At 39.2% G+C, this 15,578-nt stretch overlaps 1 protein-coding gene across 6 annotated transcripts in view; it reads right to left on the bottom strand.

Annotated features, from left to right (window-relative positions):
* Positions 1–15,578, bottom strand: part of LOC108707585 (metabotropic glutamate receptor 5) — a 180,732-nt gene that overhangs the window by 42,070 nt on the left and 123,084 nt on the right. The window lies entirely within an intron of this gene.

Genomic DNA, 15,578 nt, shown 5'->3' on the forward strand with positions numbered 1-15,578 from the left:
ATCTGAAACCCCAGCATCTAAAAGCTCCCGAGGTCCTGTATAAGTCAATGGGGAATGTCCCAGTGTCTGCACTGATGTCAGTAGCGATATCTGATGTTTTTGGGGTTTCGGCACAAAAAACTCCGAAAACTCCGCAAAAAATCTTACTTTTTGCGGAAAACTCTGAATCGTCGGGGAAGGCTCAGAAGTTTGCCCAATCCTATTTTTCCTTGCTTCTTTCTTCATGAATAAGGTCCATTCGGGAATTACTCGAATTTTGATATTAGAAATACTGAGATAAATTCAGACTTCAATAAATAACCCCCTAAAAGTAATTCCCTGAACCTCTTTATCAACAAACATTTATTTAATGATTTTCTTTTTATAAAAAATCATGATTTTTTCACAATTTATTAAACCCTGAGGATGGAAAAGTCTGAATCTGAAAATCTCAGACCTGTCGGGGTTGCATCTAAGTCAATGGGAGAAGTTTTTTAATTTTTTGATGTGCGCTGGGTTTCATGCAATACCCCAAAGTTTTCTTTAAAATTCGAATTCGAATTTACTATCCGACTTTTGATAAATCTGCCCCTTAAGGCTCTTACAGACGAGCGTTTTTACCTGCATTCCGTTTTTCTGCGTTCAGCCGCAGGAATAGACGCATTACATTTTTTCCAGCGGGGCTGTACTCACACAGGCGCGTGTAGGCGCCGAACGCAGGAAAAATGCAGCATGTTGCATCTCAACCTGCGTTCGGCACCTACACGCGCCTGTGTGAGTACAGCCCCATTGGAAAAAATGTAATGCGTCTATTCCTGTGCTCCCCTGCGGCTGAACGCAGAAAAACGGAAGCGCAGGTAAAAAACGCTCGTCTGTAAGAGCCTTTACAGCCAAACAGCAAATTATTCCATTAAAAATTTTCTGCTGAAAGACATTGCCTTTTTGTTTCAATTTGTTAGACAATAAACTCGGCGTCTCAAATTAAAATACGATGCACATTACATTACTGGAGGCCAAATGAACTAGCTGGAGATAAATTGCATTGTGCTAGGCAAAAAAATGTATTCTAAAGGAAAATTACAAATAATAATACGAAGAAAAACAAAATATATGAATTACAGTTATGTAAGATGTTTTATTAAGATTAAAGGTATAAGATGAATGGGTGCACAGTGGTTGGCAGTGCTAAGGTCTAGGGTTGGATTTTGCCAACATTAGGGGGCCGATTCACAAAGGGTCGATTATCGAGGGTTAATTAACCCTCGATATTCGACTGGGAATTAAAATCCTTCGACTTCGAATATCGAAGTCGAAGGATTGTAGCGCAAATAGTGCGATCTAACGATCGAAGGATTATTCCTTCGATCGAACGATAAAATCCTTCGAATCGAATGATTTGAAGGATTTTAATCCAACGATCAAAGGAATATCCTTCGATCAAAAAAAGTTAGCCAAGCCTAAGGGGACCTTCCCCATAGGCTAACATTGAGTTCGGTAGCTTTTAGATGGCGAACTAGGGGGTCGAAGTTTTTTCTTAAAGAGACAGTACTTCGACTATCGAATGGTCGAACGATTTATAGCTCGAATAGTTCGATTCGTAGTCGAAGGTCGTAGTAGCCCATTCGATGATCGAAGTAGCCCAAAAAACACTTCGAAATTCGAAGTTTTTTTACCTTGAATCCTTCACTCAAAGTTAGTGAATCGGCCCCCTAGGATTTATATGTTCTCCCCTGTGTTGGTAAATGAGTCTCCTTGTGGGTAGGAAAAAATGGCTTCTGATGAAATTGGTCCTGGTGTGTTTGTTTAGGAAGCTATCATAGGAGTGATGGGAATGATTGACCATCCTTTCTAAAGTGTCGAAGGACATGTTGGTGCTACGGGATAGAAGAAATCCTTACAGTACAGTATAGCATTAGGGAACTGTGGTGTTAGATATTTTTCTTTGGTATTACTATCTTTCATTCTGCTCATGCTGAGGAACTGTGTCGAGTTCTTAGAAATCCCTCCAAGGTGCATCTAAGAGCTTCTGTTCCGTTCTACTTAGAGGAACACGTTGAATTATTCTTCTGTTGCTGAAAAGCCAGAGTGAATCAACTTAGTTTGAGGGGTTTTCTGGTTGGGTTTTTAATGAGGAAGATGAAACCACAGCATTGGTGCTGTGAGATATCAACCCAGGTGTATGTTAGAGGTTTGAGGCACATGAAGGAAAGAGATGAGTCGATGGTCTATTAGTTATACTCCTGAAAACTGCAACCCCTCCGGTATTGTTACAGAAATTCAGTCCAAGTCAATATAAAGACTGATTATATTCCTGGCGATGCGGTAATTGAAGGCAAGAAATGTTTTAATCAAACCCTGCTTCTGTTTTCTAGCTTTCTGTACATAATAAGGCTGCCCAAGACCTTATTAACTGCCTACGTCAAGACTCATTCAAACACAAGGCACATTAGCCACCAAACTTTAAGATTTATTTGCTCCCAGCAACCTTTGCTCTGATCCGTCTCCTTCTCCAGCTCTGTTTGTATGTGCTGTGAATTAATCGAGGTCAAAAAGGACTTGTTGGTCTCCTTTCATGGGATCAGGTGTCCCTAACTGCATGTAGCAGAGGATGCCTGCTTCTTGGGGCTAATAAGGATGGATACAATACATATATATCTATAGCTATAGGGCATTCATTGTATAGAAATGTCAGACACTATATGAATTATATGTAATTAGTCTAACGGAGGAGACTTATTACAGTTCAGGAGAAGTTCCTACAAAAGGGCACAGAGCTGGGGTTGATTTGGTCACTAACCAGATACTCTTGGTCACTATATTCTCCAGCTTCTATTTCTCCAAAATCCTCCTTTAATCCTCCATCCAATATTGTAGAAATCATGGAAGAACCGGAAAGCATATCTTTTTTTGCTCCTCAAGGACATTAGAGTCATACTTTTCAGACCTCCTCCAGTATTGCTACAGAACTGAGGTCTTGGTCACTTTTGTGGTCACAATAAATATATATCTATAGCTATAGGGCATTCGTTGTATAGAAATGCCAGACACTATATAAATTATATGTAATTAGCTGTAACAATCTCGTTATCAGAACCTTGCTTGATGATGAGTACACTTGGTTGCACAGGAAATATATATAGCAAATGGTCCGAAAACGAGGTAGCACAACAGTAAATGCAATATCATAGAAATATTGGAGGAACTGGAAAGCATAACTTTTTGGACCCACAAGAACAATCGAGTCATGCTTTCCAGAGCTACTCCATTATTTCTACAGTACTGAAGTCTTGATACTGTCAAGAGTTCTCGACTGTTATTGTCCTGTCTACATAAGATATTCCAACCATATTCAGACTGGTCTGCCAGAGTAACAGAAGATCTCCTGGTGGCCCCATACCCTAATAGGTCCCAGATTGGAACAAGTCCCATCAGTCCATTCTTCTTTCCACCACAAGCCGTTATAGCTATAATATTGTTTATCATTGTGTCCATCTAATTCTTGCAAAAGTGGGCTCTGGATGTCAGGTTCTCTGGTGGCCCTAGGAGGTCCAGTCCAACACTGACCCCAACCCCTACCCTGTTTACAGGACAAGAACAGTAAACACAAGGAGGAGGAATCACATGTTGCAGTTGAACATTTGGTTTGGACACTACTTTTTTGAAATTATCATACAGGGAATAACAAAGGAATGTATCGTTTTTTTGTGTACTATATATTAAGATGGTAACCTTGTGATTTTGTGTGTGCCAGTTAGGTCTCAACATTCTGCAAACCTTTTTAGAAAAATTGTGCTTTTCCACTTAACTAGTAACCAAATTTAATTTTATATACACAGAGTCCAGCATATACAGTCACAATCAGCATTATACACATAAGCACATTGACCCTAGAACACGTTAGTAACTAAAACCGGCACAGTGACCCCTAAACTTATGTCGACCCGATAGTAACAATTAGATCTTGAACTCTGGCACAGGCACTTACCCAAATATTCTACAACTGACCCCAATGTAACCAATTATAGAGAATGCAAGTTTACACTGACAAAGAGAGCGGAGTTTCTAATGACACATCATGTTGTGTATCGCACTGACACATTGCAGATGGGGGATAGTGGCTCTGATTTCAATGGCATTTGGCAAAAGTACATACTGGTATAAAAAGACATACAGGTATGGGATCCGGTATCTGAAAACCGATTATCTATAAAGCTCCGAATTACGTCCATATCCCATAGACTCCATTTTTACTCCATATTGTTTACAAAATGTTAACAATGATTTCCTTTTTCTGTGTAATAATAAAACAGTAACATGTAATTGATCCCATCTAAGATATAATTAATCCTTATTGGAGGCAAAACCAGCCTATTGGGTTTATTTAATGTTTCATGATTTTCTATTAAACTTAAGTTATGAAAACCCAAGTTACAGCAATACCCCTTATCTGGACAGTGTCGGACTGGCCCTGCGGGACACCGAGAAAAAACCCGGTGGGCCCGACCCTTAATAGGCCAGTCCCCTCTCCCGATCAGATTCGGGGGAAAAAACAAGGTTTCCAGGCACCGTGCAGCGCCATCTGCGCATGTGCGCGGCATCTATTGATTTAAGAGCGCCGCGGCGCCTTCACGCAGGCGCACCAAGCGGCATCTTCATCCATGCTCGATCGGTGTGTCATAGTAGGGGGGGTCATTAGTCATTAGTCCCGATGGGCCCCCCAGTTCGACCCTGTATCTGGAAATACCCAGGTCCCGAGCGTTCTGGATAACAGGTCCTATACCTTTACTACTATGTCTCTGAAAATATTTTCAGTAGCCCCATATCTTTCTGGTCTTAGTCATCGCCATCCCTTGCATTGACTAATAATGTTTGGGCATGTTTAACAGGGTTGTAATTCAGCCCCATACTTATCTCTAGCTTTGTTTGCATGGAAGCAACATCCTTTAAATACCTGTAAATTTTCTTTCTGTTCACAGTTGTGAAATTACAGATGGATTCTTTTTTAGAGAATACATAATGGAATAGTTAAAAGTTGTTAAATAACAGATTTTTATGTCAGTTGAGTATGCTCCCCTGAATGTATTTATCACACCCACATAAATGCACAAAGCATAAAGACTGAATGTCTCTGTGTGATGTACACGACTAACAAACATGTTTATTTTTGCTTCTCTGTAAATTGGCAACTAGTCATAGCCAAAGGTGTTATTGTAATTGGTTTGTTGATGTATTGTGCTGGGACAGTTCCTTCTTTCTATATTGTCTCCACCAGAGGCCTCCTGCTAACTCTCTGCAATTGGGGGAGCACCTTGCACCAAGTGATGCTTATGATATCCCCATGTACTACTACTATTGATATAAACATTTTCACCTGTCACCTATAGAAAAGCACACTGCCTTGTACAGGTATGGGACCTGTTATATAGAATGCTTGGGGCCTGGGGTTTTCTAGATAATAGATTTTTCCCTAATTTGGATCTTCATACTCAAGACTACTACTACTACTACTACTTCTACTCAAGACTACCCTTAACTGTATAACTGTATAGCCAGTAAGCCTGCAGCCTTGTGTCTTTATAGGGTCACAGAACCCCTCAGTGCCTTCTAATATCCTTATCATTTACAGTAGGGGGTACATTATCCCTTATAATACATGAGTGATACTCAGAGTTCCCTGTATAACTCAGCCTGCAGCTTTGTGTCTTTATATGGTCACAGAACAACCCCTCAGTGCCTTCTAATATCCTTATCATTTACAGTAGGGGGTACATTATCCCTTATAATACATGAGTGATACTTAGAGTTCCCTGTATAACTCAGCCTGCAGCCTTGTGTCTTTATATGGTCACAGAACAACCCCTCAGTGACTTCTAATATCCTTATCATTTACAGTAGGGGGTACATTATCCCCTATAATACATGAGTGATATCAGAGTTCCCTGTATAACTCAGCCTGCAGCCTTGTGCCTTTATATGGTCACAGAACAACCCCTCAGTGACTTCTAATATCCTTATCATTTACAGTAGGGGGTATATTATCCCTTATAATACATGAGTGATACTCAGAGTTCCCTGTATAACTGAGCCTGCAGTCTTGTGTCTTTATATGGTCACAGAACAACCCCTCAGTGACTTCTAATATCCTTATCATTTACAGTAGGGGGTACATTATCCCTTATAATACATGAGTGATACTCAGAGTTCCCTGTATAACTCAGCCTGCAGCCTTGTGCCTTTATATGGTCACAGAACAACCCCTCAGTGACTTCTAATATCCTTATTATTTACAGTAGGGGGTACATTATCCCTTATAATACATGAGTGATACTCAGAGTTCCCTGTATAACTCAGCCTGCAGCCTTGTGCCTTTATATGGTCACAGAACAACCCCTCAGTGACTTCTAATATTCTTATCATTTACAGTAGGGGGTACATTATCCCTTATAATACATGAGTGATACTCAGAGTTCCCTGTATAACTCAGCCTGCAGCCTTGTGCCTTTATATGGTCACAGAACAACCCCTCAGTGACTTCTAATATCCTTATCATTTACAGTAGGGGGTACATTATCCCTTATAATACATGAGTTATAAACAGAGTTTTCTGTGTTATATATTACAAGAAGTCGTACATTGCTCGGTGTTGGCAGAATTGCTTTGAAGAAGTAAATGTGAATGGCAATTACTAAGAAACCTGGAAGAGTTGCAGAAATTATTTTTTTTTTAGATATTAATTTAACAGACATCTTTTTTTCCGTGTTTATCTTAATTAATGTCATAGCAACCGCACTTTCCCTCACATTTACAATGCACATTCTTCCTTCCACTTTCTAGCCTGTAAGACACATACTATGTGATTAAGGTTAATGAGTAGAATCATTAGGCCGCAGTCTTTTTAGCCGAAGCTGTTCCCAGCCTACATAATTATGCTAAAAACTGCTGTTCTACCCACACGAAATCATTCCTTTGCCAGTGCTCTAACTAATAGTAGTTTCACAGTTATTCTCAGATACTTCATCTGACGCTCACAGGCACATAGTTATGATTATTCAAGGCACTAGGATTTCTGATACATTAATGGATGTTGAAGGGTATTAAAACCAACTGGAAAAACATTAAAAGCTCAATGCAATCTGTGACCTCGGCTGTAGTACAGACACACAGACACAGTTGTTAAGCCGGGGGTGACATACCCAGTGGGTATTTTTTATATACAGTTAATATGACATAAAAACTATTCTAAATACACAAAAAACTCTAGGGGACCCATAGCTATTCATCACTGAGTCTTCCACAGAGGCACTTGCAGTTAGAGTTGCCACATTTTCGCCTGGTGGAATCCAGGCAGGGGGCGGGACAATGACACAGTGGGGGCGGGGCAATGATGAGGCAGGGGCGGAACCATGGCATCATGGGCGGGGCTATGACACAGCAATCATCAATCATAGGAAATCCTGCCCGGTTTTCCGAATTGGGTTAAAAAAACTGGGCTGTCCGGGTCAAAACTGGACAGGTGGCAACCCTACTTCCAGCATTAAGTTACCACGTTTTCAAGCCCAGAAGTACATTGCTCAAAATGTAATTTAATCCACACCCACTGTATGCCATTCCCCAATGGTCACACCCACTCAGGGTCATGGCCCTGACATAAATGGCCCAGATTTTCAAATTGGAATCTGAGGACACCTATTAAAGCCCAGAAGGACTTTGCTCAAAATGTTATTTTGACCGCACCCACTCCATGACCACTCCCCCGTGGCCACACCCACTCAGATTAATGACCAGAAAGTTTCATTTAATTAAAAAAAAAAGAAAATGTTAGAATCTTACAGCTGATGTTGCTTACTGCTGCCAATGCAAAAGCAGCTCTCCTGGAGAATCATGGGATGGGTGAGCCAAAAACAGGGACATTCTTGAGACAACAACTGCTCCAGGATCCTAAAACAGGGGCTGATGGGAATCTTAATCTGATATAATGGTAATTGTCCTATCTACACAAGCTATTCCAACCATAGACTGGCCTGCTAGAGTAGCAGAACATCTCCTGGTGGCCCCACACACTAATGGGTCCTAATTTGGAACAAGTTCCATCAGCCCATTCTTATTTCCACCATAAACCTAAGTAGCTTCAACATTATTTACCACTGTGTCCATCTAACTATTGTAAAAGTGGGCCCTGGATATCAGGCTGTTTGATGGGCCCTTGGAGAACCAGTCCAGCTCTGACCCCAGCCTCTGCCCTGATTCCAGAACAAGAAAGGTAAGCACCAAGAGGAGGTATCACATGTTGTAGTTGAACACTTGGAAAGTTGAGTTGGATGCAAGTCCCTGTATTCCTTGATTCCCTGTTTCATCATACAGGAAATAAATTAATGCCCAGGTTTTTGTGTGCTATATATTAAAGGGGAAAGCCACACACACATAGCTTTTTGAAAAATAAACATAAGACCCAGGATGGATGGCTGAGGAGTGAGGACCGAGGACCCAGGACAGATGGCTGAGGAGGGAGCATACCAACATTTTGGAAATAAAAAGAGGAACAAAAAAAGTGAATTTTTTACCACGCCCATTTTTGTGGCCACCCCCCTAATTACCATGTTCATTTTACAAAATTTGGCAGGTTATGAATGTTTGAACATATTTCAGTTTTTTCCCCCAATTATTACAGTTTGCTAATGAAGGTGAATTGCCTTTTAAGCTGTGAGTATAACTTTACCCAAGGGACCTGTTATCTTATATTGTTAAAATTAATTATTTGCTTATCTGGAAATTGTTACAAAAGTATCTTATCTGCAGCTGTGGCTGTTCTGGGCTCTCTGCCAAAAGCCAATTAAGTTAGAAACATTGTTTCTTTTTCTGGCTGTTCATTGCAGAGAAAAACTGGACTTTCCAGTACAACGAGGGACTGCAGATTGAGCTGTCACAAGATGGACTGTCCCTCTAAAAACAGGACAGTTGGGAGGTATGAGAGAGGAATGAGGAGCAGGAGCTGACAGCTGAGGAGGGAGGAGCGAGTGTGACGTCAGCTTTGAGGAGGGGTGAGTGGAAAAGCAGGCGACGTTGCATTCCTCTAGCATAGGAAATCACATACAGGACATGGATTTACCCTGACGATGTCCTTAAATGCGTACCGTATGCTCTCCCCTGTACAGCTGGATTTTTTTTGAAGAAACAGGTAACTGTGATGGGTATATCAGGGGTCTCTGTGTTATGTGGCCTCTTTATCAAATTTTGGTTTGGAAGCCAGAGTTCCCCTTTAAGATGAGTCTCAACATTCTGCATACCTTTTTAGGAACACTGAACTAAAGCAGGTGAAACAGCAGCAATGGCTCAATTGTATCCAATTGTAATCAGTTTACAGCCCAGTAACATGTATTTATTAGGAAAGCATGCGCCAATGAGCAGAGCCGGATTAAGACTAAACAGGGCCCTAGGCAAGGTAGTGCTTCTGGGGCCCCCCCATCTCGAACCACCTAAAGTTACAGTTACAAAAGAAGCACTGCTATACTAGCGCACCTTTATTATGACAGTTCTTTTAAAAGTTCAGTAGTAACACTGTTGGCAATCTGACAGAAGGTATTCCTTCTGTTCATTGTCTTAAGAATACACTCTGCATTAACCTATTTCTTCAGAAAAGACATCAATTGATTGTTGTTTATCCATTCCTATTCTTTAATAGAGTGCTACTCAAATAAAATAATAAGGTTGTAATAGACAAACCTACACAGCATTTACTTCTTCATACTCAAAGTCAGACCAAGGGTTAATTTATAAATTTAATTAGCTAACAAAAAGCAGCATGTCCAGTACTGAACACAAAAAGTATGCCCATAAAATAAATATGAAATACTGCCATTATTATTGCAGAAATAGCAGCAATATGATGAAAATATAGCCACAGTTACAAAAACACTTGAGCCACAGATAATAAGAAACATTGTAAAACAGGGTAAGCTTCCCAAATATAATAACCAATAATAAATTATTAGTTAGCTTTTAATGACTTTGTGAACTTAGATTAATGAATTCTAACAAGAATTATGTCAGGAATTGGGAATCAGTTGCATTAAAGACTTGTTCCACATTTGCATAAAAATTAATCTGCAGCCAGATGAGACAACTAGACTATTAGAAATGTTGCAGCTAATTGGGAAGACTAGAGTATTAGTATTAGAAGTGTTTTGCAGCCAGATGAAGAGATGAGAATATTAGAATTGTTTTGCAGCCAGATGAGAAGACTAGGGTAAAATAATTCTTTTGTAGCTAGATGAGAAGATTAGGATATTAGAATTGTTTTGCAGTCAGATGAGACTAGGATATTAGAATTATTCTGCAGTCGGATGAGAAGAGTAGAATATTAGAATTGTTTTGCAGCTAGATGAGACACTAGGGTATTAGAATTTTTCTGCAGCCAGATAAGAAGACTAGAGTATTAGACTTCTTTTGCAGTCAGATGAGAAGACTTGAGTATAAGAATTATTTTGCAGCCAGATGAGATGATTAGAGTTTTAGAATCATTTTCATTAGCTCTATGAACTCCTCTACTATGGAAGATGACGTAGTTGCTTACCCCTCAGTCTTACTCACCATACGTCTTTTATATGCTGCTCAAGAAATGGATCATTTTTAGCATGAAGCTCTGGTACTCACTGAAATCTCCCATTCTGTGGTGATCCAAATAGCTTATCAGTTCCCCTGAATGGTAGCCTAAGGAACTTTACAACACTGACAATCCAAGCAGATTTCTTTTCATGAGCTAGTTGTTCAAAGAAGAGCATGGTTTTGCAGTCAGGTGAGAAGACTAGGGTAAAATATTTCTTTTGTAGCGAGATGAAAAGATTAGGGTATTAGAATTAGACTTTGTGCACTTAGATTAATGAACTCTAAGAATTATGTCAGGAATTGGGAATCAGTTGCATTAAAGACTTGTTCCAAATTTGCATAAAAATTAATCTGCAGCCAGATGAGACAACTAGACTATTAGAAATGTTGCAGCTAATTGGGAAGACTAGAGTATTAGTATTAGAAGTCTTTTGCAGCCAGATGAAAAGATGAGAATATTAGAATTGTTTTGCAGTCAGATGAGAAGACGAGAATATTAGAATTGTTTTGCAGTCAGATGAGAAGACGAGAATATTAGAATTGTTTTGCAGTCAGATGAGAAGACGAGAATATTAGAATTGTTTTGCAGACAGATTTCTTTTCATGAACTGGTTGTTCAAAAAAGAGCATGGTCTATTCATCATTATTTATTTTCCTTAGTTCTTTAGTCATATAACTTGTAATATCAGTATATGATTGTTTTACATACAAATACATATTTTGAACTAGATTTGTAAAACAATATTCACACACATTTTAAAACAGGGTAAGTCTCCCCAATATAATAACAAATTATGATGTAGCTTTTAATGATTTAAAATAATTCTTACAGCCAGATGAGTAGACTAGGGTACATTTTTTTGCAGCCATATCAGGTGAGTAGGGTTTTAGAAATATTTTGCAGCCATATGAGACAATGAATTAGAATTTCAACATTTAGAAATAAAGAAGCTGGTGAAGGGATTTCATGACTTGTGTACCAAGCCTTGTACTGTTTGCTGAGCAGCTAACAATTACAAATTAACTTTACGTACTTTTTGCTTAGCAAAAGAATCCACAATGTCATCAAAGTCAAGTTGTCTGACTAAAGCGGATTCCACAGCTAGCAAAGAAAGGGCTGATAACCTTTCTTGGCCCATGGTAGTTCTTCTTTCATTTTTTATCCTTTTCAAACAGGAAAATGATCTTTCTCCACTGGCATTGGTTACAGACATGCATAAAAACATACGTAGCAAGGTTTCAGTATTTGGAAATGTTTTTGCAAGTCCCTGGCAATTATATATTGCCTCATTGCCATTGGGCACACCATGGATTCCTGGGGTATCAATGCAGAAAATTGTAAAAATTCTTCTGTAAAACAGTCTTCGAGATCCTCTGGGTAGTTTTTTTGCAATTTGTCTGCAGAGCTGCGTAAATCTGATATTGGCAAGTTTGTATTAAAAATATCAAAACGGTTATTCAAGCATTCATAGCACTGATTCCTTCTTTTAAGCTCTGCAATAAGAGAATCTGTTAATACATAGAATGTTTCAGTGATAAATTTGTTTCTTGCTGACATATGTTGGTTAACATCATCAAATGGTGATTCATCAGCAAATGTTTTGCGTTTTTAAGCCGTTTTCCTTCTCCTGCATATGTATGGTCTCTAGTTAGCTTTTTAGCTTCTAGTTCATATGTGTCAAATGAATCCCTAATTATTTGCACATATGCAATCAATGAGTTATAAAGTATGACTACTTCTGAAAGACAGATTTTGGTGTTTTGTAAAGTTTTACTAGTCGCATTTAGCCTTTCTAAGATGTTTCCCCACACCACAAGAAGAATGGCGGTTTCAAAGTGGTTGAGTTTTCCCAATAAGGACTTTGCCTCATGTTGGACTCTTACTTGGTGATCAGACGACTCTAATTCTCTGAGAGCATTTTTCACATACTGAAAACCGATTCTCAGTGCTTTAGTAGCATCAGAACGAGCAGCCCATCTTGTGCCAGACAGACCTTTTACAGAAAGATTTCCAGGAGCTTTGCAAAGCTCATTTTTAAGAATGTTCCATCGATGAGTGGATGAAGAAAAAAAAACATAGATGCACTCCAATAGATTAAAAAATGTAGCTGCTTTAAGACAGGATTCTGCAGCACATGTTCCAACCAAATTCAGTGAATGTGCAGAACAAGGCACATAATATGCCAACTGATTGATTGCACGAATTCTAGCTTGCAATCCATTGTATCTGCCAGACATATTGCTAGCGTTATCGTAGCTTTGGCCTCTGCAATCCTGAATATTAATTTTCAATACAGCCAGGAATGACAACACAGTATTTTCAAGATGTTCTCCTGTATGAGAATAGATTGGAACAAACCCCAGTAACCGTTCCACAGGCCCATCTTTGTTAACATAACGTAGTACAATTGCTAGCTGATCAACATGACTGAGATCTGGTGTGGAATCTACAATTAAAGAAAAATATTTGGCAGTGTATAGCTCTTGCACTATTACTTGAGCAACTTTATTTCCCATTAACTCGATGAACTCCTCTACTATGGTAGATGACATGTAGTTGCTTACCCCTCTGCCTGACCCACCATACTTCTTTATATGCTGCTCAAGAAATGGGTCATATTTAGCAATAAGCTCTAGTATTCCCAGAAATGCCCCATTCTGTGGGGATCCAAATAGCTCATCAGTTCCCCTGAATGGTAAGCCACGTTCACCAAGGAACTTTACAACATCGACAACCCTTCTTAAAACTTCCCGCCAGTACTTCTGTTCATGAACTTCTTGTTCAATAAGAGCGCGGTCTATTCGGCATTCAGGGTTTGCCCTGTCTGTGAATATGAAAACACACTTGCGATGATCAGGTGAATTCTCATGCTCCCTTAATCTTGCAGCAGCATTTTTCCAGTCATTAAAGCCCGATGTTGCAAGGGCATGAGACAAACTACTATAAAGTTTACACGGCACACAGAATATAGTTCCTGTTGAGGGTGAGTAGATCATCCAATCACGAGTAATACATTCAGCATTATTTCTTTTCCGTATGAATAGTTCTTTAGTCAGATACCTTGTAATATCAGTATATGTTCTTTTAGATGCAGAGTAGTCCACATACTTATTTTGAATTTGATTCTTAGAAAAATATTCACGCAAATCTTCAGAAATGTTACTTCCCCACTCAGCAGGATCATTAGAGTAACTCTTAATGATATTTTTGATAGCATTTGAAGTTGTTGTAATTTCTGGTATAGCAGATATGGACTGCTGGGATTGGGAAACTGGGGCATAATCTCCAGTTTCTTCATAGTCCATGGTCAATGGGCTTTGCACCATAGTAGCTACTTCTGTATCTCTAGTGCTTTTGGTGATTATAGTACAAACAGCATGACTGGATGACTGGATGACGACTTCATCATCATCATTAGGATGTAATGCACGGCTTACTATAGTTTGATCAGTGTCAGCAACTTGACTTATGGAGCAACTTGTTCCTTGTTCATCAGGCTGAGGTGTATTAGAATCTACACGGCTTTTGCTGGATTTATGATGAGCAGAAGGAATTACTCCTTGCTCCAAATTGGAGATAGAGACAGCATATGTATTTGTAGCATTAGGATGCGCTGCAGTACTATCTATACTTGTGGTGAAACTTGTTCCTTGTTCATCACCATCAGGCTGAACAAGCTGATGCTTTGGTACTAAAAAAGATTGCATATACGTCTTTTGTTTTACTGTCTCTTTTTGCTCTTTATTTTTCTTTCTCCTTTTAGCAGCCCCTGAGGCATGCCTATACAGATTCTTCGACATACCTTCTATTGTCTTTTTACAACCCTGTTTATAACTGGAAACCCTAGACAACCCTTAGAATTCTTCTGCAGCCAGATGAGATGAGTATTAGAACTATTTTGCAGCCACCAACCAGATTAGACTAGAATATTAGAACTGTTTTGCAACCAGACGAGAAGACTAGAACTGTTTTTCAGCCAGACGAGGCTAGAATATTAAAACTGTTTTGCAACCAGACGAGAAGACTAGGTTATTAGAACTGTTTTGCAGCAACCAGCCAGATTAGGCTAGAATATTAGAACTGTTTTGCAGCCAGATGAGACTAGAATATTAGAACTGTTTTGCAACCAGACAAGAAAACTAGGGTATTAGAACTGTTTTGCAGCCACCAGCCAGATTAGGCTAGAACTAGAATATTAGAACTGTTTTGTAGCCAGATGAGACTAGAATATTAGAACTGTTTTGCAACCAGACAAGGAAACTAGGGTATTAGAACTGTTTTGCAGCCACCAGCCAGATTAGGCTAGAATATTAGAACTGTTTTGCAACCAGACTATGGTATTAGAACTGTTTTGCAGCCAGATGAGACTAGAATATTAGAACTGTTTTGCAACCAGACAAGAAAACTAGGGTATTAGAACTGTTTTGCAGCCACCAGCCAGATTAGGCTAGAACTAGAATATTAGAACTGTTTTGTAGCCAGATGAGACTAGAATATTAGAACTGTTTTGCAACCAGACAAGGAAACTAGGGTATTAGAACTGTTTTGCAGCCACCAGCCAGATTAGGCTAGAATATTAGAACTGTTTTGCAACCAGACTATGGTATTAGAACTGTTTTGCAGCCAGATGAGACTAGAATATTAGAACTGTTTTGCAACCAGACAAGAAAACTAGGGTATTAGAACTGTTTTGCAGCCACCAGCCAGATTAGGCTAGAACTAGAATATTAGAACTGTTTTGTAGCCAGATGAGACTAGAATATTAGAACTGTTTTGCAACCAGACAAGGAAACTAGGGTATTAGAACTGTTTTGCAGCCACCAGCCAGATTAGGCTAGAATATTAGAACTGTTTTGCAACCAGACTATGGTATTAGAACTGTTTTGCAGCCAGATGAGACTAGAATATTAGAACTGTTTTGCAACCAGACAAGAAAACTAGGGTATTAGAACTGTTTTGCAGCCACCAGCCAGATTAGGCTAGAACTAGAATATTA

Source organism: Xenopus laevis, chromosome 2L (assembly GCF_017654675.1).
Source record: "Xenopus laevis strain J_2021 chromosome 2L, Xenopus_laevis_v10.1, whole genome shotgun sequence".
Lineage (NCBI taxonomy): Eukaryota > Metazoa > Chordata > Amphibia > Anura > Pipidae > Xenopus > Xenopus laevis.